This window comes from Lathyrus oleraceus, chromosome 5 (assembly GCF_024323335.1).
Source record: "Lathyrus oleraceus cultivar Zhongwan6 chromosome 5, CAAS_Psat_ZW6_1.0, whole genome shotgun sequence".
NCBI classification, from domain to species: domain Eukaryota; kingdom Viridiplantae; phylum Streptophyta; class Magnoliopsida; order Fabales; family Fabaceae; genus Lathyrus; species Lathyrus oleraceus.
Window position 1 is genome coordinate 464,387,064 of NC_066583.1, and position 26,282 is coordinate 464,413,345.

Sequence of the window (26,282 nt, forward strand, 5' to 3'; positions counted from 1 at the left end):
AAAATACCATCGGGGCCTCTTTTGAAAAGTAAGGGATCATCCCAGTAATAGTGTTTTATGTCGTGGAAGAATCGTTTCTTCTGCTGGTAAGATAAAGTAGGTGGAACTATTCCGGCGGCTAAATAATTGACTAGATCAGCGTACCATGGTGTGACAGATATAGCTAAGGTGGTTTCTACTTGCATGTCGGAGTTGTTCTCTTCCAAAGTAGCTATAAGTTTGTCATACGAGAAATCATCATTAATTGATGTTCTTTCCGGTTCAAGGTTCTCAAGTCTAGAGAGGTGGTCTGCTACTACGTTTTCAGTTCCTTTCTTGTCCTTGATTTCTAAGTCGAATTCTTGTAGCAACAAGATCCATCTTAGGAGTCTAGGTTTAGCATCTTTTTTTGTTAGAAGGTACCTGATAGCAGCGTGATCAGTGTAGACTATTATTTTGGCTCCTACCAAGTAAGAACGAAATTTATCTAGCGCAAATACCACTGCTAGGAGTTCTTTCTCGGTAGTGGCGTAATTCATTTGCGCTTCATCCAGGGTTCTGCTAGCGTAATATATAACGTGAAGCTTTTTATCCTTTCTTTGTCCTAAAACAGCACCTACAGCATAATCACTGGCATCGCACATTATTTCGAATGGTTCATTCCAGTCTGGTGTCTGCATTATGGGTGCTGAGATCAATGCTTGTTTAAAAGTTTGAAATGCTTTTAAACAGTTATCGTCGAATATGAATTCGGCATCTTTCATCAACAGTCCGGTTAAGGGTTTAGTTATCTTAGAGAAGTCTTTGATGAATCGTCGGTAAAAACCGGCGTGTCCTAAAAAGCTTCGTACTTCCCTCACGGTTCTTGGGGGTTGAAGATTTTCGATTACCTCTATTTTGGCTTTGTCTACTTCAATTCCTCTGTTCGAGATGATGTGTCCTAAAACAATTCCTTCTTGTACCATAAAGTGGCACTTTTCCCAATTAAGTACTAAGTTTACTTTTACACATCGCTCAAGAACTCTTTCCAGGTTTTCAAGGCATTCTTCGAAACTTTGTCCGTATACAGAAAAGTCATCCATAAATACTTCCATGATGTTTTCGAGAAAGTCGGCGAAAATTGCCATCATGCATCTTTGAAAGGTCGCAGGGGCATTACACAAACCAAACGGCATTCGTCTATAAACGAAGGTACCAAAAGGGCATGTGAACGTTGTCCTTTCTTGGTCATCAGGGTGAATTGGTATTTGAAAGAAGCCTGAATAACCGTCTAGATAACAGAAATGTGAATGTTTTGCTAATCGTTCTAACATTTGGTCAATGAATGGTAAAGGGAAATGATCTTTTCGGGTTGCTTTGTTTAGTTTCCTATAATCAATGCACATTCGCCATCCCGATTCGATTCGTTTAGTTATAGTTTCTCCTTTTTCGTTTTCAATAACGGTTATGCCTCCTTTCTTTGGTACAACGTGTACAGGACTGACCCATTTGCTATCAGATATAGGATATATAATACCTGCTTCCAATAACTTGGTTATTTCTTTCTTTACTACCTCACTTAGGATCGGATTTAGTCTTCTCTGGTGTTCCCTAGAGGTTTTACAGTCTTCTTCTAACATGATGCGGTGCATACAAATAGAAGGGCTTATTCCTTTAAGATCGGTGATGTGGTATCCTAGTGCGGTTGGATATTTCCTTAAGATATGTAAGAGTTTTTCTGTTTCGAGTCTTCCTAGATCTGCATTAACTATCACAGGTCGTTCAAGTTCTAAGTCTAGGAATTCATATCTCAGATTTTTGGGAAGTGTTTTCAAATCAGGGGTTGGTTTGTTAAGACATTGCGTAGGGTCCGGTGTTATTGCTAAGCATTGGTTAGATTTGTCCTCTAAAAGATAGTCTGATGATTTGTCTTCTCCTAACTCTGCTTCTTTTATGCATTCATCGATGATATCCATGAAGTAACATGTATCTTCTATTGCAGGTGCTTTCAAGAATTGGGAAAGAATGAATTCAATTTTCTCTTCACCTACTTCGAAGGTGAGTCGTCCTCGTTTTACGTCTATGATTGCACCGGCAGTTGCTAAGAATGGTCTTCCTAGTATAATAGGTGTAGTATCATCTTCTCTAATGTCCATAATTGTGAAGTCAGTGGGAATGTAAAACTGACCTATGCGTACGGGAACGTTTTCAAGGATTCCTACAGGATATTTGATGGAACGATCTGCTAGTTGCACGGACATTTTGGTCGGTCTTAATTCTCCCATTTCCAGTTTCTTACATATGGATAAAGGCATAACGCTAATTCCGGCTCCTAAATCGCATAAGGCTTTGTCGATGACAAATTTTCCTATGTGACAGGGTATAGAGAAACTACCCGGATCCTTGAGTTTAGGAGGCATGTTTTGGATTATAGCGCTACATTCGGCAGGGAGTGTAACGGTTTCGCTATCCTCAAGTTTCCTCTTATTAGAAAGAATTTCTTTTAAGAATTTAGCATATGAGGGCATCTGCGTAATAGCTTCGGTAAACGGAATTGTAACGTTTAATTGTTTAAGGAGATCAACAAATTTTCTAAATTGGCCCGCATCTTTGGTTTTAACAAGCCTTTGAGGGTAAGGTATAGGTGGTTTGTAAGGTGGTGGAGGTACATAAGGTTCCTTCTTTTCTAGGGTTTCCTTATTACTCTCTTCCTTTTCCTTAGGTTCACTTTCCTCAGTTGATTTCTTAGGGTTTTGGTTTTCTATCCTTGGATCAGACGGTCCTTCCACTTCCGTTCCGCTTCTTAATATAATTGCATGAGCTTGGCTTCTCGGATTAGGTTGGGGCTGTCCAGGGAATGTACCAGTTGGTGCAGCAGTAGGTGCTTGTTGTTGAGCTACTTGAGATATTTGTGTTTCCAGCATTTTGTTATGGGTAGCCAAGGCATCTACTTTGCTTGCTAGTTGTTTAAGTTGTTCGCCAGTATGTATGTTCTGGTTTAAGAAATCTTTATTGGTTTGTTGTTGGGAAGCTATAAAGTTTTCCATCATGATTTCCAAGTTGGATTTTCTAGGGGTATTATTGTTAGGCATGGATGGATTCGGTTTCTGATATCCCGGTGGTATAGATGGGGCTTGATTTGGAGACTGTCCAGGTGCGTATAAAGCATTATTACTCTTATATGAAAAGTTTGGATGGTTCTTCCAATTTGGGTTATAGGTATTCGAATAGGGGCTTCCTTGAGCATAGTTTACTTGCTCTGCTTGGATTCCAGTCAAGAGTTGACATTCCGCAAGAGTGTGGCCTTGGATTCCACAGACCTCGCAATTCTGAGTTATAGCAACCACGGCGGCTGGAGGTGATACGTTTAAACTTTCAATTTTCTGGACCAAAGCATCCACTTTTGCATTGACGTGATCAAGGTTACTTATCTCGTACATGCCAGTTTTCGGTTGAGGTTTTTCCACCGTTGTTCGTTCGGTTCCCCACTGATAGTGGTTTTGGGCCATGCTCTCGATAAGCTGGTAATCATCAGCATAAGGTTTGTTCATTAGTGCACCACCTGCAGCGGCGTCTATTGTTAACCTTGTGTTGTATAAGAGACCATTATAAAATGTGTGAATTACTAACCAGTCTTCCAAACCATGGTGTGGGCAAAGTCTCATCATGTCTTTGTATCTTTCCCATGCTTCGAAAAGAGACTCGTTGTCTTTCTGTTTAAATCCGTTTATCTGGGCTCTTAACATAGCTGTTTTGCTTGGCGGAAAATATCGGGCAAGAAAAACTTTCTTCAACTCGTTCCAGGTGGTGACTGAGTTGGAAGGAAGAGATTGAAGCCATCTTCTAGCGCTATCTCTTAAGGAGAAAGGAAAAAGACGAAGTCGAATTGCCTCTGAAGTGACACCATTAGCTTTAACAGTATCAGCGTATTGAACAAATACGGATAAATGAAGGTTTGGATCTTCGGTAAGATTTCCAGAGAATTGGTTCTGTTGCACAGCCTGCAACAGCGAAGGTTTAAGTTCGAAGTTGTTTGCTTCGATTGCGGGCGGAGCAATACTTGAATGTGGTTCATCTTGCGATGGAGCGGCGTAATCTCTAAGAGCACGAGCTGGTTCTGCCATCTCGGGTATCGAAGGAAAAAGGTTTTTGATATCAGGAAGTTCGATAGGAGGGAGATTGTTTTCAGCACGATATTCCCGAATTCGTCGTAAGACTCGGAGATATAGTTCGATATCGTTGATTCGTAGATAGAGCGGTTCGCCTTGTGAGCGAGTGCGTGGCATACAAATCAACGAAAGAAAGAATAGAAGAAAAAGAAACCTTAGTCTCTACAGCGTAACGGAAGAGTTACGATATCGATTAAATAAAAGTCCCCGGCAACGGCGCCAAAAACTTGATCGCTCGACTGCGTGAGTCGAGAATGGGATACAAACTGCAAGTGCACAGTTCTATCGCGTAGTTTTAAAAGATATCGATCCCACAGGGACTTATGAATCGATATACCGTTATCTAAGGTTACTACGTAAATCTAAGGTGAAAAATGTTTGATTGTTTGGGGAAAAACTAAAGGCTAAACTAAGATCTAGATTAAATATTAATAAAACGGATATCGGTATGTAGTTCGTCAAAACTAGGGAATCAAGTCTTTGTCGGTTTCTTGGTTTTAAAGTAAATCGTTTCAGTTAACTTTATTGGTTAAAGGTTTTATCTCAAACTCTCGCTCTGTTGAATAAACCATGATTTTATATTAATGTAGTTGTCACTTATAATTAAGTCAAAAACCATATTTTGAAAGCAATAAAGTTGCAGAAACTCTTTTTAAGAAAACACTGACCGTTTTAAACACCCTTATCTCAAACTCTCGCTCTGTTGACTTAGGTTATACAATTAAATCCAAATGCTTAACTCTCGTCCTCACATTCAATCTTTAAAAATACTTTTTGGAAAAGGTCAGAATTTAATTAACTCTAAAACTTGCTCTCGCCCTGATCTAGAATTAATGCCTAACTTACACTGTCCAGTTAAAACCTCAAACTTTCGCTCTATTGATTTTAACTTCTTTATGTCCTTTACTTTTTGTAAAAAATCTTGTTATTAAACCTGTAAGTTGAGACCGTAAAAAGATTGATTTTAATTTTAAGTTTAAATAGACCGACTCAGTCTTGATCCCTTATTCTGCTTACTTTACATACCGATACCTAGGCGAATTAGCCAGACATGCTAAATAAACAAGCATACATATCATGCATAAACAGACTCATTCCAGGCAGATAATATAGATAAATAATAAAACAAAATATTAAATAATGATTAAAGAACCTGAATGCGTATTACAATAGTCTTGAACACTCCACCACAAGCCGGTAGGATTTGTTCTTCGATTCTTCAATTAAACAATAAATTAAACCAAGGAAATAAAACTAGAATCTAACGTAAGGTTGGATCCGATAAAAAGTTGCACAATAGTTTCCGGTGTAGAAACTATTATGCGAAAAATATCTAAATGCTAAAAGGGGAAAGGTAAATCGCAAGGGAAAAAGAATGTAGAACTTGCAAAAGAAATAAATAAAATAAACGATTTTAAGTTGCTGGAAAAGAAAAAATAAGCAAAAGCGTGAAAAGAAAATTGGCAAAGCTTCGGCAATATGAGCGTGGAAAAACCGAGGAACCCTTTTAGGTTTTAGAGATAGCTATTTATATTGGTGCTGGTAACTGCTTTCCGTTTCTCAAGTTCTTCAACGTGGCTAAATGCACGGCGTGGATATAGGACACAAACTCCTCGACGTCTCTTCTTCAAGTCTTCTGAGGGCGTTACTTGCGCCAAAAAAATAGTGGAACGGTGTGACGCTCGTCACACCATGTGTGACGTCCGTCACAAGGCTGCTTTGCGTGACGCTCGTCACGCACCCTGTGACGTCCGTCACAGGCACAACATTGGTGACTTGTGCGCTTTGGGCTGGGCTTTGGCATTTGGTTCCTTTTCTCTCCTTTTTGCACCTCCTTTTCTTCCATTTTCACTTGTTCTTCAAAATAGACTACCTGAGACAAATAGGAAGAAAATACCACGTAATATCTCATAAAATGCAGTAAACCGAAATAAATAGTCATAGAATTTAATGGAATTAAGTCCTAAAATATGATATAATTTCGTGTTATCAAACGTCAGGGTGAGTAGATCAAAAGGGTAATGAGGATAAGACCTCATAGCTCCTATCCCTGGACAGGGTGAGCTCATGACAGAAAGTGAGATTCAGAAAGGTGGAACCCTCTCCGCTGACCGACCGGACAAAAGATCTTGGGCTTTGGTTCTGAAGCATCGACACGTAGTGCGAGCATAAAGAACGACACACTGAATAACGGGGGATTGACTACTAATCCCTTTTATCCGTCAATTGCCTTTTCATGGAGGTCTTTAACACTGGTGCCTCTTCTTGGAGGTCTTTGGGCACAAAAGTAAACACACAAAAACATTGCCTCCTATCGAGGTCTTCCAGCTAAGAAAGTGGTAAAATGCGGGAAAGATAAAGGGATCAAGAGATTTACCACACGGATAAAAATCCGAAGTAATAACAACTAAAGAAGCAAGAAACCCGGTGATCTCTCAAGCTAGCACCATCAAAGAAAACAAGTCAACAAAGTAATAAGAATAAATCTCCCAATGGTATCCAACAAATAAAGTGGAATACCAAGTAAGCTATCTCTTCAAGAGTCATGTGAGCCCTCACAAAAACTCAACAAACAGGTTAGAATAACATGATGGGGTGCAATCAAGAGTTGCATCAAATAAGAATCAAAACGTAACCACATGAATCATGCCATTAAAGTTCACACAAAAAAACTCACAAAAAGTAACCGAGGAGAGGAGGCCTAAACCTCTTGTCAAACAATAGCATCAAAAAGGATGTCAAAACTCAAAATCAGGGGGAAAGGATCCCCACATCAACACATGACATACATACCAAAACATGTGCCCGGACGTAATAGAAAGCATGTCATAGCGAAGACAAAACAGATTGGAGGGCAAACAGAAAAAAAAAGCTACTATCGCGATCTCTACTGCTTCGCCTAGCGAAGCTTCGCTTCAGACTCGCCTAGCGATGGGCTAGTGAATGTCTGCGGGTTCTGGGTTCTTCTCTGATAACAGTACGATTTCAGAACCCCCAAACCCCGTGGTACCCATTTCAGAAACTAAGTGATCAAACATTCAAGGCATTGTTTTACACATTCATGCATATCTAAACCCACATGTGAAACCTAACTATACCCACTCTCCCGGATTCAACCATAATACCTCATGCTTTAGGAATTTCAAATTAAAAGCGTAAAGTAATGGGAATAAGGCAAACCTGATTGGAGAGATCGAAAGAAATTGAATTGCACCGTTGGGTTTGCAGAATAATCTTAGGGTTTATATGAGATGGAATCGGTATAGGTGATCCCTTCAGTCTCTGGAGGATGCTCTGAATTAGTTAGAATCTCTCTCTAAGATAATAGGAATAGAATAGGCTTGGCTTAATGAAATTTTCAGAATTTATACTCTGATTTTCGTGGCTTTGTGGGCTCAAATGAGAGAGTCCAAGTCCAAAATCCTTTCTGTTATATTTTTTCTTTCAAAATGCGTAGGCTTCGCCTAGCGAACAATCTGCTCGCCTAGCGAGCATGACAGTTCAGACTCTGGTGGCTCGCTAGGCGAACCATTCTGCTCGCCTAGCGAGCATGACAGTTCAAGTCATCTTTCCAAATCTGTAACCTGTGCGCTGGACCTTTGTTCCTTCAAGAGTAGTATGTCGAATGATGAATAGGCCTCATGTGAACATGTTGGAAGTAACTCAAGTTATTCCCTTGTGTTGACTGCTCACCCAGATAGAACCCACAAAGTGTCTTGGATGATATTCAAGCTTCTTGGATCTAATTCCGATTGACATGATGAAATGCAATATGAAATGTTAAATGACCTAAAATGAATGCATGAATGAGGAGGGAAAATTTGAGGTGCTACAGCTGCCCCTATTCAATCAATTGTGAACCTGGACGAATGAAAGCAGCGGCTATCAGACTTTCAAGGTAAATAGGGATTGAATACCAAAAGAACCGGAGAATTTGCACTCTGTAGGTGATGAATCAAGGAAAGTGAGGCCATTTACCGATGGCGGCTTCAAAACAGATTTGATATTTACCGATATCAAAGAAAGCGAGGCCATTTACCGATGGCGGCTTCAAAACAGATTTGATATTTACCGATATCAAAGAAAGCGAGGCCATTTACCGATGGCGGCTTCGCTGGGGAGGAAAAAGATGTTTACAAGTGAAACAAGACCAGACATTTACCGATGACTGGGAAGGAACTCGATGTTTACCGACATCGAACAAAGATGTTTATAAGTGAAATAAGACTAGACATTTACCGATGACTGGGGAGGGAACTCGATGTTTACCGACATCAAGGAAAGAATATATTTATGAAACGAAACCATTTACCGATGGCGACAATGAAATACTCGATATTTACGGATAGAGAATCTGCTGGGGAATCTTAAACGACAAAACCATTTACCGATGGTTAACAAGCGGCTGATGTTTACTGACATCGAACGATGATGTTTACCGACACCAAAAAGGGAAAGGACACACATGGGTTTTGACTGAACGATTTTTTTTTGTAGATACTATGAGAGACATGCCCTTTACTGATGGCCAACGATTGGAATTCGACGTTTACCGACATCGAACGATGATGTTTACCGACACCAAAAAGGGAACGACATTTACGGGGATCGACACGACACTTACCGGTATCGCAAGGACGATATTTTCATATGTCAAAATAAGGCAGACACTTACTGGTGACTACACTGGGGAGAGAATCAAGCTTTCCTTTCACGGACTAGTGAGAAAATAAATCTCACAGGGATTATTGATTCTGAATGTTGCCAAGAGCAACTGCTGCAAATGTGCTACACTGATGTTGAAACATGATCCGTCTCTTCCGGAGATATGATCCAATCTGGTTTAATGCATGTATGCATATGTTTGAATTTTCCATTGCGTAATGTTCCATACTGAATGGAAATGCTACGCGATTTGAGAATGCGAATGCAAATGAGGATTACTACATGCAAGATGCAAAGGGAGGAAAACTCCTGCTGGGAAAGCAAACGATCACTTTACTGAGCACACAATTTCTGATTCGATCTTCCAACTCTGTGGGGACCTACAACAATTATGCTGAGGATACTTACTGATCTGACATTCTCAGAACTCAACTGGGGAGTCACTTATTGGGAAAACACCAACCTCTCGACCATGCTGGGGAAACAAATTCTGAACTCGACTTAGATGACCCAACTTCTTACACGACTGGATAGTGTTGAAACAACAGGGTCTTCCTTCGAACAAACTTTAGCTCATCTGTTTTAGCCATCAATCAAGGATAGTAACCTGCAAAACGGCAGGACATACATGCCCCAGGGGATCGTATGGACAAAATATACTCAAGTGTACTCAACATTCAAAATGATTTTCAGATGTTTTATCTTTCCGCACGTCATTGTCTAGCCTTCATGTTTTTAGATGCAATGTTTATCAAAAATTCGGACATTTTTTGCAACCAAAATAGTAGAAATAAAAAACAAGAGAGCAATTTGACTGAATAACGACTTTTATTGATTGAAAATGGCCTATAAAGGCAAATACATCAAGAAGCAATTCCTAGGAAGAGGTAATTGCGCCAAAAGAGAAAATAAACTATCTTATTGGTAATGTGAACACGGCGTTCCACTATTTTCCAATTCTGTTATGACTCATAGATCTTCACCTTCCCCCAAATTCTTTGCTTTCTGAGAAGAGTGATTGGACCGATCATATCCTTCAAGATGGTAGACACTGAAACGCGATGAAGTACAGATAACTCAGACTGTAGTCGTCGCTTTAATCCCTCTTTTGCCTGGACCGCCTTTTCAAGTTTTCAATCCACCGGGATACCCATTTTTGCCTAAGCCGCTTTTGCAGGTTTTCGACTTACCGGGTGTACATATTATTTTTTATTCTTTATCCCTAACTTGTTCCCCAACCTTCTTTTCTTTTCTTTTTCTCTTGGTTCGCCGGGATGCCCTTTTTTGCCTGGACTTTCTTTTTTTGTCCAGCGGGTCATTTTATGCGAATTTTTTGACTACATCTAAATTCACAGGAGACGGAAAATCTTCACCATCCATAGTTGTAAGCATCAAGGCTCCACCAGAAAAGACCTTTTTAACAACATACGGACCTTCATAATTCGGAGTCCACTTGCCCCTGTTATCTGTACCGGGAGGAAGGATCCTCTTCAAAACTAAGTCACCTATCTGATACCTTCGAGGACGCACTTTCTGATCAAAGGCCTTCTTCATCCTTCTCTAATATAGTTGTCCATGGCACACAGCTGCTAATCGCTTTTCCTCAATTAAATTTAACTCATCAAACCTGGCTTGAACCCACTCAGCCTCGTCAAGTTTTACATCCATCATCACCCTCAAAGAAGGGATTTCAACTTCTACTGGCAAGACTGCCTCCATGCCATACACAAGTGAAAACGGAGTTGCCCCGGTTGACGTACGCACTGAGGTACGATACCCATGTAAAGCGAAAGGTAACATCTCGTGCCAATCCTTGTACGTCACAACCATCTTTTGCACAATCATCTTATTGTTCTTGTTTGCCGCCTCTACAGCACCATTCATCTTTGGTCTGTAAGGAGAAGAATTGTGGTGTTCAATCTTAAAGTCTTTGTAAAGCTCTTTCATCATCTTGTTATTGAGATTCGAACCATTATCAGTGATGATTCTCTCAGGAACCCCATAACGACAGATAATTTCTTTCTATATGAATCGAGCAACCACTTGTCTGGTAACATTGGCATAGGAAGCTGCTTCCACCCACTTGGTAAAGTAATCAATCGCGACTAGGATGAAGCGATGTCCATTAGAAGCAGTAGGTTCAATCTTTCCAATCATATCGAGGCCCCACATCGCGAATGGCCAAGGAGAATTCATAATATTTAGAGGGTTTGGTGGTACATGCACTTTATCTGCATAGATCTGACATTTGTGGCACTTCCGAGCGTATTTGCAACAATCAGATTCCATGGTTATCCAGTAATAACCGGCTCTTAACAACTTCTCGGCCATTGCATGACCACCAACATGGGTACCGAAAGATCCCTCGTGTACTTCTTGTATTAACATGTCTGCTTCGTGTCTATCCACGCATCTGAGCAGAACCATGTCAAAGTTCCTCTTGTACAACACATCATCCTTGTTCGAGTAAAAGCTTCCAGCTAGCCTTCTCAGTGTCTTCTTGTCATTCTTTGACGCTCCTTCAGGATACTCTTGGCTTTTGAGGAAATTCTTAATATCATAAAACCACGGCTTCTCATCAATAACAAACTCAGCTGCAAACACATACGCAGGCCTCTCGAGTCGATTCACAGCAACATGTGGCACATGATTCTGCCAATGAACTTTAATCATGGAAGACAATGTGGCTAAGGCATCAGCCATTTGATTTTCATCTCGGGGTACATGATACAACTTTACTATCTTGAAGAAAGTCAGGATCCTTCTGGTGTAATCTCTATAAGGAATCAAATGCGGCTGATGAGTATTCCAGTCTCCATTGACCTGTTTAATCACTAGAGCAGAATCTCCATAAATGTCTATAGTTTTGATCCTTAGATCGATGGCTTCCTCAATCCCCATGATACAGGCCTCATACTCAGCTTCGTTGTTGGTTACTTCAAAAGTCAATCTGGCAGAAAAAGGTATGTGTGCACCTTTAGGATTAATGAGTACTGCCCCAACACCATTTCCATTCACATTTACCGCCCCATCAAACATCAATGTCCACTTGTCATCGGGATTCGGTCCTTCCTCGACAAGAGGCTCTTCACAATCTTTCATCTTTAAGTACATGATATCTTCATCGGGGAATTCAAACATCATCGGCTGATAGTCATCAATTGGTTGCTCGGCAAGGTAATCAGACAGAATACTACCCTTGATGGCTTTTTGCAACGTGTACTGGATATCATACTCTGTCAAAATCATCTGCCAACGAGCCACTCGTCCTGTAAGAGTCGGCTTTTCAAAGATATTCTTTACTGGGTCCATTCTAGAAATCAACAAAGTAGTATGGTTCAACATATACTGTCTTAGTAGGCGAGCAGCCCATGCCAAAGCGCAGCAAGTTTTCTCGAGCAGCGAATATCTTGTTTCACAGTCGGTAAACTTTTTGCTAAGGTAGTATATTGTATGCTCTTTTCGACCAGACTCGTCATGCTGTCCCAATACACACCCCATCAAATTCTCTGTTACTGAAAGGTACATTATCAGAGGCCTCTCAGGAACTGGAGGTATAAGAATTTGAGCTTTCTGCAAATATTCTTTTATCTTATCAAAAGCTTTTTGACAATCATTGTTCCACCTGATTGCTTGATCTTTTCTTAGCAATTTAAATATCGGTTCGCACGTAGCTGTTAGGTGAGATATGAATCGTGCGATGTAGTTCAGCCTCCCTAAAAACCCACGAACCTGCTTTTCCGTTCTTGGTCCAGGCATTTCTTGATTAGCTTTTACTTTCGTCGGATCAACCTCAATCCCTTTCTCACTGACAATGAAACCTAACAGCTTTCCAGATCTCACTCCAAATGTAGACTTGTTTGGATTCAGCCTCAGTTTGAACTTTCTCAATCTTTCAAACAACTTTTGCAAGTTTACCAAGTGCTCCTCTTCTGTCTGAGACTTCGCAATCATATCATCCACATACACTTCAATTTCTTTGTGCATCATGTCATGAAAGAGAGTCGTCATAGCTCTTTGGTAGGTAGCACCGGCGTTCTTCAACCCAAATGGCATTACCTTATAACAGAACGTGCCCCAAGGTGTAATGAATGTCGTCTTCTCCATGTCTTCTGGCGCCATCTTGATCTGATTATAGCCAGAAAATCCATCCATGAAAGAGAAAACCGAGGACTGAGCAGTGTTATCGACCAATACATCAATGTGAGGTAATGGGAAGTCATCTTTCGGACTGGCTCTGTTTAAATCTCGGTAATCGACACACATCCTGACTTTACCATCCTTCTTCGGCACGGGTACGATGTTGGTCACCCAAGGGGGATAATTGGTAACTGCTAGAAAACCTGCATCCAACTGTTTCTGAACCTCCTCTTTGATCTTGACAGCCATATCAGGACTACTTCTGCGAAGCTTCTGCTTTACCGAAGGACAATCTTCTTTGAGGGGTAGCCTGTGCACCAAAATATCTGTATCCAAACCAGACATATCTTGATACGACCATGCGAATATGTCCACATATTCTTGCAGTATTTCAATCAACCCTCTCTTGACCTTTTCCTCTAAAGTAGCCCCTACCTTGATCTCTTTCTTTGCGTCCTCAGTACCAAGGTTAATGACTTCCAACTCTTCCTGATGAGGTTGAATGACCCTTTCCTCCTGTTTCAATAGTCTGGCCAATTCTTTGGGGAGTTCACAATCTTCTTCACTCCCCTCTTCGGCTTGGTAAATGGGATTATCAAAGTCATACTGAGCCATAACAGAACTGTTTTTAATGGAATCCGCAAGATCAATTCTGCACGAACGATGTTTCATGCTTTATTTTAGAAAAGAGTTCAAGGAAGTCACAAAAAAACATTGCCATTTTTATTGTTTTGAAAATGAAAGTAAAAACAGAAAGACAGTGAACACAAATTTGATTGCAAAACGTCCTTTATTGATGATAATCATTGAAAATTTAAAACATGATGTGGCCCTACAATGAACCACTACGTCCTGGGCAGAGCGTAGGGCTTTCATGCAAAATGAAAAACGAAAGAAAATTACTCTGTCTGAAGAGTAACTTGGACTATTTCTTCAGCAGTCCAGTTGTTGATCTTCTCCCCCGGAGCACACGGGCGCACCCAATTATCCATATCGCAATCACTGTCACCATCTTCATTGTCTGTTGCAAAGATATCCCCGTGATTCATCAACCCAGCACTAGTGAAAGTACACGACCCTTTCTGATTCTGGACACCCTGCTCTGATGATTGAAAAGGCTGATAACCAACGCCGAACATGTCTTCTTTTACGGGCACATCAATCACCTTGCCCCGGGCTTCCACGTTACCTGAATTAATGACCTCCAGAGCTTGTTTATAGGACGCAATCGAGGTACTTGATTTCTTCTGTTCAACAAAAGCCGCCTTCTCAATACTGACAGTCTCAAAAGCTTGACATAGAGTTTCATGAATCTCGCCATCCATCTCCACATATTTGAAGGAGGATAAATGGCTCACAAAGATGTCCTCTTCGCCACACACGGTCACAACTTGACCATCCCACACATATTTTAGCTTTTGGTGGAGAGTCGAGGAAACTGCTTCGGCTCCATGTATCCAGGGACGCCCCAACAGACAACTATATGTTGGTTGGATATCCATCACATAGAAGACAATATTAAAAACTTGCGGGCCGATCTTCACAGGCAACGTGACTTCACCAAAAACTGATCGCTTGGATCCATCAAAAGCACGGACAACAAGATCACTTGGTGTGAGAACAACCCCTTCGGCATCAAGCTTACTCAGAGCCTTTTTGGGAAGCACATTCAAAGAAGACCCGGTATCAACCAAAACATGCGAAAAAATGGCGCCTTTGCACTCCATTGTGATATGCAGAGCTCTATTGTGATTGCGACCCTCAGGTGTCAAGTCTAGATCCGTGAATCCCAAACCATGTCTCGTGTTAACATTTGCAATAACACCTTCAAACTGGTTGACAGAAATCTCTTGGGGCACATAAGCCATATTCAACATTTTCAACAGGGTGTTACGATGTGCCTCGGAACACATCAACAGAGAGAGAATAGAGATTTTCGACGGTGTCTGGTTCAACTGATCCACGATATTGTAATCACTTTTCTTGATAATTCTCATAAATTCCTCCACGTCCTTCTCAAAAGAACCCTCGGGAACTTCCTTTCGCACTGGTTCTTCTTCAACGACAACTTGTTTTTCTTTTGTTCTAGCAAGAGCCTCAGCATTGTTATCCTTCGGAGCCTGTGGTGCGAACAAACGACCACTTCTCGTAAATCCTCTGGGGCCTCCCACATTACCCACAGCCGAACCAACTGTTACTGGAGTCTTGTTTGACGAACCGATCGTCACTGGAGTATGATTTACTGCTCTGGTCTGATTCTCTGGTCTTCTATCTCTGCAAAAAGCATTGTCATATTGCCACGGAATTGCTCTATTATTCTCATAAGGTCTTCCACTAGAAGAAGCAATGGTGGTAGGAGTACTGATAGTTACTGGAGCATTAATCACGGGAACACCAACAGTCACCGGAGTACCAATAGTCACGGGCGCAGCTACGGTCACAGGAGTACCACTAGTCACAGGCGCACTAATAGTTCTTGGAGCACGTACAGGACCTTCTGACGGTGTGAAGTAAATGGTAACAGTTGATACCTCTCCACGGTCTTTCACTACTCGATCAAACTGTAAACAACCTTCATTCATCAATTCCTGGATACCTTCTTTCAATTTCATACAGCCGTTTTCATGATTACCACAATCTGAACAATTCTCGTCACATCCCGAGAATACTCCCCCTCTAAGCAGACGTTCCTTCACTAAAAACAACGAAGTCTGAACATCATTAACATTGACTACCCAATTCAAATTTTCCCCATCTTCCACACTATTTACTCTGGCCCCTCCATGTTGAGGCATAGGATTATTCATCACATTCGGAGTAGGAGCGAAGTTAATCGTCTTGGCATCAATCAAATATTGAACTTTATGGTGAAAAGCCCGACAATTCTCGATGTGGTGCCCTGGCGCACCAGAATGAAAATCACAACGAACATTAGCATCATAACCAGCGGGAATCCTTGTTAATGGAGCCATAGTGCGAAGTTCAACAAACTTTAACCTGAGCAATTCAGGGGGTAATTCAGCATAAGTCATTGGCAACGGATCAAAATGACGATCTGGCATTCTTTGTCTTGGTTGGAATTGGCGTTGTTGTTGTGGTTGTCCTCTTTGTTGTTGTTGAGGTGGGGTTGCTGGAATAGTCACGGCAGCAACTTGACGGTATTGTTGTCCTCTGTTTCCACTTCTCTGATTATGTATAGCATTTGTCTCACCCTCTCTCCTTCTGGGTGCCCCTGAAAATGGTTTCTTAGCACTTGAAGAACTTGAAGAACCAGGGTCTTGGATTTTTCCCGCATTGATAAGACTTTCAGTTCTTTCTCCGCAAATCACAACATCCGAAAAACTACCAAACGGGCAACTTCCCATACGATCCATGAATACACCTTGCAGGGTTCCAATGAACATATCTGTCAATTCTCTCTCCAACACCGGAGGTTGTACTCTCGCAGCTAGTTCACGCCACCTCTGGGCGTATTCCTTGAAACTCTCACCAGTCTTTTGAAACAAACTCTGCAACTGGGTTCTGCTCGGAGCCATGTTCATGTTATGCTTGTACTGCCTCAGAAAAGCTTCACCTAACTCTCTCCAGCTTCTGACAGATTCTTTTCTCAAGTCCATGTACCAATCCAAAGATGCTCCAGACAAGCTGTCTTGGAAAAAGTACATCCACATCTTTTCATCATCAGTATAAGTGGATATCTTACGGTAGTAAGCTTGCACATGAGTTCGGGGACAAGAAGTGCCATTGTACTTGTCGAAAGATGGCGCTTTGAACTTGTACGGGATCCTCAAACCATCAACTAAACCCATATTAGAAACATCAAAACCCAAAGAATTCTGGCACTCCATGGCGCGAATCTTTTCAGCAAGGGCGTCGACCTTTCTATCTCTCTCTTCCGCCTTTCCAAATTCATCATCATCATTGGGAATGGTGAACATATCTTCTTGCTTGTCAACCAAACGAGAAGGATGGTGAACTGGAGCACGTGCCGCTCGAGCATTAGCAGCCTCTGTAATGATGGGTTGTCCATTGATTCTAATACCACGCAATTCGTCACCATTAGCATGGTTGTCGACAGGGTTGGTAACAGCAGCGTCATCGACAGGGGTCCCTTCTGGCGGATTCTGGCCGACAGGGGGAATCACAGTTTCTTGTCTCTGGACCAAGGCTCGGAGTTCCTCTTTCCCTTGCACTACCCCTTGCATCATACTCATGAATTGGGCCATGTTGGTCCTCATCTCTGCTAGATATGCTTGAAAGCTTTCCATTACTCTCTGCTGGTTTCTGCGGGTACCGTACCGGTGAATTCCTAAATCAGCTATCCTGCTAGTGGAACACCAAATAATATAAGAACACCACAACGGTACCTGTTATGCAAGATATGCAAATGAATATGTAAATGCAATGACATGTTTATCAATTCCAACGGGTATTCTACCCCCTTGATTCCAATCTCACGCAAGAAGACCGAGTTGTGGATAAACTTCTGAGATCAAGATGCAATAAGGAAAACCATCATATAAATGAGTTCAAGAAGAGAAAGGCCTTATCCAATAGTTCATCAAAAAAAATATCTCCACAACAAGCCTGTGGATCATCACTACAATATAATAAGTAAAGAGAGGAACAAAAATCGGGAATCAGCCTCCTGTATACAACCCATAGGGACTGCTTCTCACTTCAGCCAGTAGTACCACTGTGTCAGGATGATCCGAAGATTCTGTCAAACGCTGGATAAGCAGATTCCTCTTGTGAATAACTCCATCCAACTTGTTGATGTGCTCTTTGTAGTAATTCTCATCATCTTCTCCGAATACCTCTTCAAGTCTGAATTTCTTCAAACCTGCCAGCACTTTGAGTTCCTCAATCTGTCCTTGAGCTTTGTTGAGTTGATTTGTGATATAACCATTGGTTGAACGGGCGCACAGAAGCTCATTGTTCTTCTCCTTCAGCAAAATCTTCAACTTCTCCATCTGACCAGTCAATTCGGCCACCATCTCCTCCTCCTTTACCTTCCTAGAAGCTGAAAATGTATTCCATTGCTCTTGCCAACCAGCTAGCTTACCAAGAGCATCTGTTAACTGCTATTTGAATCGCCTTAACTCAGAATTGGACGATCTCAGGGCTTCGTCTGTCTTCCTAAAGAAGTCCACCTCCACAACTAATTTCCTCTCTGCTTCCCCTTGCAATCTGACGACTTCCCCCTTCTGATATTCTACCTCATGGAATTGATGCATACAGTCTTGTAGCTTCACACTTAACTCCGAGTTTTCAGTTTGAAGCTCCTCCATGGCATTCTTAAATTTGTCATACTCCTCTCGGCTCACCATGGTTGACTGCTCAGGAGTTGGTGGATACAAAGGTTCTTCAATAGGAAACGGTTGACCAAACTCTTCGACTCTTCCTTGAAGCCACTCTTCATACTGAGGGTAAGTTCTACAATCTCCTTTTCCAAGGACAGTTCTTCCTCTCTTGATCACCTTGAGCCAAGCCTCAGCTGCCTTACGGGATACATTCAAATCAGATGAAGAATGGAAAAACAAAGATTCTTCCACATCTTTTTCCAAAGGCGGAGTTCTTAAAGCATATCCAAACTGTCTAACAGCTAGAGAAGAATTATAGTTGATTCCTCCTCTTCTTCCTACCAACGGTACATTTGGGAAGTTCCCACAACTATGAATAATATTTGCCCGAAGCAAGCTCCGGTCTGACCACCAAGAAATATCTTTAGCTCTTATCCCCATCAGTCTCTTTGACCGACTCAACGAGTTCTTGACATCAACGAACACTCCTGACTTGGGTAGGTGGGAACTGAACCACTTATAAAACAAAGGCGCGCAACAATTCACCAATCCTCCCCTTCTATTCTCATTCCTGTGATGCACTGAATGAAAGAAATCTCCCAACAAGGTCGGCACCAGATTTCCCAACACGAAGAGGCGTATGGCGTCTATGTCCACAAATTTCGCCGCATTAGGGAACAGGACAATCCCATACACACAAAGAGCCAACACAGCATTGAAACCCCTCTGGTCACCGTCTTCAAGCTTCTTCTTTGCTTCTCCCAGTAAGAAACTCAGATGAAAACCATAAACTCCTCCCTTCTGACACATATTAGCCTTCAAGACTGATTTCCCCAAATATGTGGCTGAAGCAACCGTGTTGAGATCGGGCAGAAACTCGGAACTGTAGAATAGCAACTGCAGCTTGATAGGAACTCTGACAAAACTAGCAACCTCCTCCAAAGTAGGGACCAAAATATAATCTGGGAACGTGAAACACCTCAATGGAGCGTCATAGAACTGCAACAATGTAAAGAGAGCATCATGTTGATCTTTGGAGAGAACCGTAATGAAGCTTAGAATCAAACCATAGTCCTTCCGGAATCTTTCTAGATAATCCTGATCCATTAACTTCATCAGCTGTTTAATAGGCTCCAAACAGACCACAGGAAACTTGTAGGCGACATGTCTCTTTCTGCCAATATCCATCTTAAGAGAACCAGAGAACCCCAGCCGGAATCAAGAGGAAGATGTGAACCCCTAGAAATAGATAAACATGTGTTAAATGATATGAATGCAACATGATGTGATGCAATACACTGACATGGGAATCAAGATTGCTGTATCTGCTTGAACAACTGTTGGGTTACATCATCTGAAGAGAAACCCACTGAGTAATATAATACGAGATCATAGCTCTGCTCCATAAAACCGGGTTGGTTGAAGGTTAAGGTTTCCTGAATTTAGCCCGCCCCTCACTGGTAGGTTCTAAGAACAGAAGTTTGTCAGTTTTTTGCCCTTTAGTCGAATAATACGTTTACCACTGAAGGTTTGGCATTGTTACGAGACAAAAGACCTCCACTGACTCCCCTCAACAGGACATCCTAATAGAAAGTTCCCAACCTCGGGGTCCTCGGATTGAGCAGCGAGAATGCGCCCACTAGAGCTAACATAAACGCGTCTCGGAGGAGAGGCCTCGACTGAGTTCTCGGGAAATGGTCACCAGAGTCGACGATTTCTAAAGGAATGTCTGTCGTTACGGAACACCAGTAGGACAGAATATATCCAACAAAAAACTCGTCTGGAATGTGGGCCTTCACGAACGACTTAACGTAGAAACATGCCACGCAAGCCTCATGACTATCCACTCTAAAACCTGTGTGTACTCTCAAGCCTGGGTAGTGGGCTTATCTCTCATAGAACAACCCACCCCAACAAATCCAACAGATACAACAATCATATGTACACAATGCAAAGCAGATAAATGCTGAAAGTAAATAACTGTACAAAAGAATAAACACCCAACAAACAAGAAACTCACAAAAGCTAGGAGGGACTCGCATAGGGAAACCGGGTCCCCAGCAGAGTCGCCAGCTGTCACGCCCTAAAAAAGGAATGCGAAAAAAAACAACCGGCGAAAAAAGAAATGACAGAAGAGTCGCCACCGCGCGTTATTTATCCCAAAGGAGGGAAAGGAAACGCTCGAAGTAAACCTAGAAAAAGGAAAGGAAAAGACAAGGTCTCGCAACCAAATCTTGGGTTCGGGAGTCGATTATGCGAAGGGAAGGTATTAGCACCCATACGCATCCGTAGTACTCTACGGGATCCACTCTTGTTGTTCTTGTCAGAAGGGTGTGGGTTTATCTAATGTACTATTTACTAAAAGAGGGGTCAAAAAAAATGACTCGCACAGGTGTCGCATCCACTACATACGTATCTCATCTGAATATGAGAATCAGAGTCTTCGTAGCTCGGCTACCTATGGGTTAAAGAAGAGTGTGCTCGTTAAGACATCGCGTCTTATGCCTACATATCTCATCTGGAAAGAGAGTCAGAGCAAGTCGTAGTTCGGCTAACCACTGACATTGAACATCAGGGTGAGCAGATCAAAAGGGTAATGAGGATAAGACCTCATAGCTCCTAACCCTGGACATGGTGAGCTCATGATAAAAAGTGGGGATTTAGAAAGGTGGAACCCTCTCCGCTGACTGACCGGACAAAAGATCTTGGGCTTTGGTTCTGAAGCATCGACACGTAGTGCGAGCATAAAGAACGACACACTGAATAACGGAGGATTGACTACTAATCCCTTTTATCCGTCAATTGCCTTTTCATGGAGGTCTTTAACACTGGTGCCTCTTCTTGGAGGTCTTTGGGCACAAAAGTAAACACACAAAAACATTGCCTCCTATTGAGGTCTTCCAGCTAAGAAAGCGGTAAAATGCGGGAAAGATAAAGGGATCAAGAGATCTACCACACGGATAAAAATCCGAAGTAATAACAACTAAAGAAGAAAGAAACCCGGTGATCTCTCAAGCTAACACCATCAAAGAAAACAAGTCAGCAAAGCAATCAGAATAAATCTCCCAATGGTATCCCACAAATAAAGTGGAATACCAAGCAAGCTATCTCTTCAAGAGTCATGTGAGCCCTCACAAAAACTCAACAAATAGGTTAGAATAACAAGATGGGGTGCAATCAAGAGTTGCATCAAATAAGAATCAAAACGTAACCACATGAATCATGCCATTAAAGTTCACAAAAAAAAACTCACAAAAAGCAACCCAGGAGAGGAGGCCTAAACCTCTTGTCAAACAAATGCATCAAAAAGGATGTCAAAACTCAAAATCAGGGGGCAAGGATCCCCACATCAATACATGACATACATACCAAAACATGTGCTCGGACGTAATAGAAAGCATGTCACAGCGAACACAAAACAGATTGGAGGGCAAACAGAAAAAACAGCTACTGTCGCGATGGCTACTGCTTCGCCTAGCGAAGGCTTAGCGAAGCTTCGCTGCAGACTCGCCTAGCGATGGGCTAGCGAATGCCTGCGGGTTCTGGGTTCTTCTCTGATAACAGTACGATTTCAGAACCCCTAAACCCCGTGGTACCCATTTCAGAAACTAAGTGATCAAACATTCAAGGCATTGTTTTACACATTCATGCATATCTAAACCCACATGTGAAACCTAACTATACCCACTCTCCCGGATTCAACCATAATACCTCATGCTTTAGTAATTTCAAATTAAAAGCGTAAAGTAATGGGAATAAGGCAAACCTGATTGGAGAGATCGAAAGAAATTGAATTGCATCGTTGGGTTTGCAGAATAATCTTAGGGTTTATATGAGATGGAATCGGTAGAGGTGATCCCTTCAGTCTTTGGAGGCTGCTCTGAATTAGTTAGAATCTCTCTCTAGGATAATAGGAATAGAATAGGCTTGGCTCAATGAAATTTTCAGAATTTATACTCTGATTTTCGTGGCTTTGTGGGCTCAAATGAGAGAGTCCAAGTCCAAAATCCTTTCTGTTATATTTTTTTTTTTCAAAATGCGTAGGCTTCGCCTAACAAAGAATTTGCTCGCCTAGCGAGCATGACAGTTCAGACTCTGGTGGCTCGCTAGGCGAACCATTCTGCTCGCCTAGCGAGCATGACAGTTCAAGTCATCTTTCCAAATCTGTAACCTGTGCGCTGGACCTTTGTTCCTTCAAGAGTAGTATGCCGAATGATGAATAGGCCTCATGTGAACATGTTGGAAGTAACTCAAGTCATTCCCTTGTGTTGACTGCTCACCCAGATAGAACCCACAAAGTGTCTTGGATGATATTCAAGCTTCTTGGATCTAATTCTGATTGACATGATGAAATGCAATATGAAATGTTAAATGACCTAAAATGAATGCATGAATGAGGAGGGCAAATTTGAGGTTCTACAGCTGCCCCTATTCAATCAACTGTGAACCTGAACGGATGAAAGCAGCGACTATCAGACTTTCAAGGTAAATAGGGATTGAATACCAAAAGAACCGGAGAATTTGCACTCTATAGGTGATGAATCAAGGAAAGCGAGGCCATTTACCGATGGCGGCTTCAAAACAGATTTGATATTTACCGATATCAAAGAAAGCGAGGCCATTTACCGATGGCGGCTTCAAAACAGATTTGATATTTACCGACATCAAAGAAAGCGAGGCCATTTACCGATGGCGGCTTTGCTGGGGAGGAAAAAGATATTTACAAGTGAAACAAGACCAGACATTTACCGATGACTGGGAAGGAACTCGATGTTTACCGACATCGAACAAAGATGTTTAACAAGCGGCTGATGTTTACTGACATCGAACGATGATGTTTACCGACACCAAAAAGGGAAAGGACTCACACGGGTGTTGACAGAACGATTTTTTGTTGTTGTAGATACTATGAGAGACATGCTCTTTACTGATGGCCAACGATTGGAATTCGACGTTTACCGACATCGAACGATGATGTTTACCGACACCAAAAAGGGAACGACATTTACGGGGATCGACACGACACTTACCGGTATCGCAAGGACGATATTTTCATATGTCAAAATAAGGCAGACACTTACTGGTGACTACATTGGGGAGAGAATCAAGCTTTCCTTTCACGGACTGGTGAGAAAATAAATCTCACAGGGATTATTGATTCTGAATGTTGCCAAGAGCAACTACTGCAAATGTGCTACACTGATGTTGAAACATGATCCGTCTCTTCCGGAGATATGATCCAATATGCTTTAATGCATGTATGCATATGTTTGAATTTTCCATTGTGTAATGCTCCATACTGAATGGAAATGCTACGCGATTTGAGAATGCGAATGCAAATGAGGATTACTACATGCAAGATGCAAAGGGAGGAAAACTTCTGATGGGAAAGAAAACAATCACTTTACTGAGCACACAATTTTTGATTCGATCTTCCAACTCTGTGGGGACCTACAACAATTCTGCTGAGGATACTTACTGATTTGACATTCTCGGAACGATAGAGAAACCAACTCAATTGGGGAGTCACTTGTTGGGAAAACACCAACCTCTCGACCATGCTGGGGAAACAAATTCTGAACTCGACTTAGACGACCCAACTTCTTACACGACTGGACAGTGTTGAAACAACAGGGTCTTCCTTCGAACAAACTTTGGCTCATCTGCTTTAGCCATCAATCAAGGATAGGAACCTGCAAAACGGCAGGACATACATGCCCCAGGGGATCGTATGGACAAAATATACTCAAGTGTACTCAACATTCAAAATGATTTTTAGATGTTTTACCTTTCTGCACGTCATTGTCTAGCCTTCATGTTTTTAGATGCAATGTTTATCAAAAATTCGGATGTTTTTTGCAACCAAAACAGTAGAAATAAAAAACAAGAGAGCAATTTGACTGAATAACGACTTTTATTGATTTAAAATGGCCTATAAAGGCAAATACATCAAGAAGCAATTCCTAGGAAGAGGTAATTGCGCCAAAAGAGAAAATAAACTATCCTATTGGCAATGTGAACACGGCGTTCCACTATTTTCCAATTCTGTTATGACTCATAGATCTTCACCTTCCCCCAAATTCTTTACTTTCTGAGAAGAGTGATTGGACCGATCATATCCTTCAAGATGGTAGACACTGAAACGCGATGAAGTACAGATAACTCAGACTGTAGTCTTCGCTTTAATCCCTCTTTTGCCTGGACCGCCTTTTCAGGTTTTCAATCCACCTGGATACCCATTTTTGCCTAAGCCGCCTTTGCAGGTTTTTGACTTACCCGGTGTACATATTATTTTTTATTCTTTATCCCTAACTTTTGCCCGAACCTTCTTTTCTTTTCTTTTTCTCTTGGTTCGCCGGGATGCCCTTTTTTGCCTGGACTTTCTTTTTTTGTCCAGCGGGTCAGTTTATGCGAAGTATTTTTTTACTACATCTGAATTCACAGGAGACGGAAAATCTTCACCATCCATAGTTGTAAGTGATAACATGAAATAATATCACATTTTTGGACTAGATTTAATTAAATTATATTATTATTTGATTCGATTTATTTCGTAGTATCCGATATTACTTGGTATTTTCCTTCTATTTATTTCAGGTATTACTATTTGAAGCATACGTGAAAAAAGAAAGAAAATGAGGTGAAAAAAGAGGATGAAAGGCAATCCACTAAAGCCCAGCCCACAACACCAAGGAGAGGCGTTGTGATGCTGTGACGACCGCCACACAAGGTGTGACGAGCGTCACGCCCCCCTGCTAAGTGTTACGAGCGCCACACAAGGTGTGACGAGTGTCACACCCCCATTCCTATATTTTTGGCTTTGACGCGTAACAGAAGCACGTTCACCTATTCTCCCGCTTGACTCGTTGAAACGTGAGGAAACCTACTGAAGGGTCTTTGGAAGAAACGGTTATTTTAAGGATGGATATAAATAGGACCAATGATGGAACCCTGGAGCTCTCTCTGAATTTTCCAGTTTTCGGCACCGTGCATTATTTTTTTTCTGCTTTTTAATTTTCCAGCACTCTACTTTCTTATCAATTTTTATTTCCTTTTCTTTCCTAGTTAATTTCCAAAGCATTGAATTTATTTTCTTTCACACTAGTTTCTACACCGGAAACTATTGTGTAGTTTTTACTGGATCTAACCTTACGTTAGATCATAGTATTTTATTCCTTCGCCTTTATTTCTTCTTTTCTTCTTTCGGCATCTGGCCAAATCCTGACTAAATTCTTGTTTTTCTTTTCTTTAGTTAACACTAACCTGATGGGACAAATTGATCGTATGGGTATCAAATTCAGAGGAAGAGCTCAGAGACAAAAATTTGAAGAACTTTTTGAGAGAGAGATGCACCCAACCTTCTATGCTGATGAAGATGCAATGATCGTACTTGGGCTAAGAGATAGTGTCCTGTATCTGCTGAATCAAATAGGGTGGGAAACCACTCCTATTCGCAGACAATTTGTTACTTACCGAAGGCTAACTCTAGAATTCCTTAGCTCCCTTATCTATTTACCAAACCATGGAAACGGAATAAACCGAGGTTTCATTCAATTCAGGATGTTCAATATGGAGTATCAGTTTAACATTCAAGAGTTTACTAACCTTTTAGGGTTCCCTACCTCTTTTGATACATTCACCATGAGCCAAGAAGACCTTTTTGAATATAGAGAGCTTGAACATTTTTGGGGAAGTTTGACAGGTAATGACGACCCTGAGGAACATGAGTTTCTCTCTGGAAACATACATAACCCGGCTTTTCGCTATTTCCACAAAATCCTAGCACACACTCTTTTTGGAAAGAGATCAAACATTACCACAGTATCACGTGATGAACTCTTCATAATATTCTGTGCTTCCCAGAATCGTCCAGTGAATGGTGCCACCTATATGTTGGCGAGTTTCGACCGCCTTATTCAAGCTGACCGTGCACCGATTCAAATAGGAGGATTGATAACCATGATTGCCAATGCTATTGGATTGCGCCAACCCATGCTTGACTTGAACCCTTTCTGTGGCATTGAGTCTATGAACATACATTTCCTTT

The 26,282-nt window shown here is 41.5% G+C and overlaps 1 pseudogene; it reads left to right on the forward strand.

Moving 5' to 3' along the window:
• The first annotated feature begins 3,597 nt into the window (after window positions 1-3,597).
• On the forward strand, window positions 3,598-3,697 carry LOC127089295 (uncharacterized; annotated as a pseudogene).
• Window positions 3,698-26,282: the final 22,585 nt, after the last annotated feature.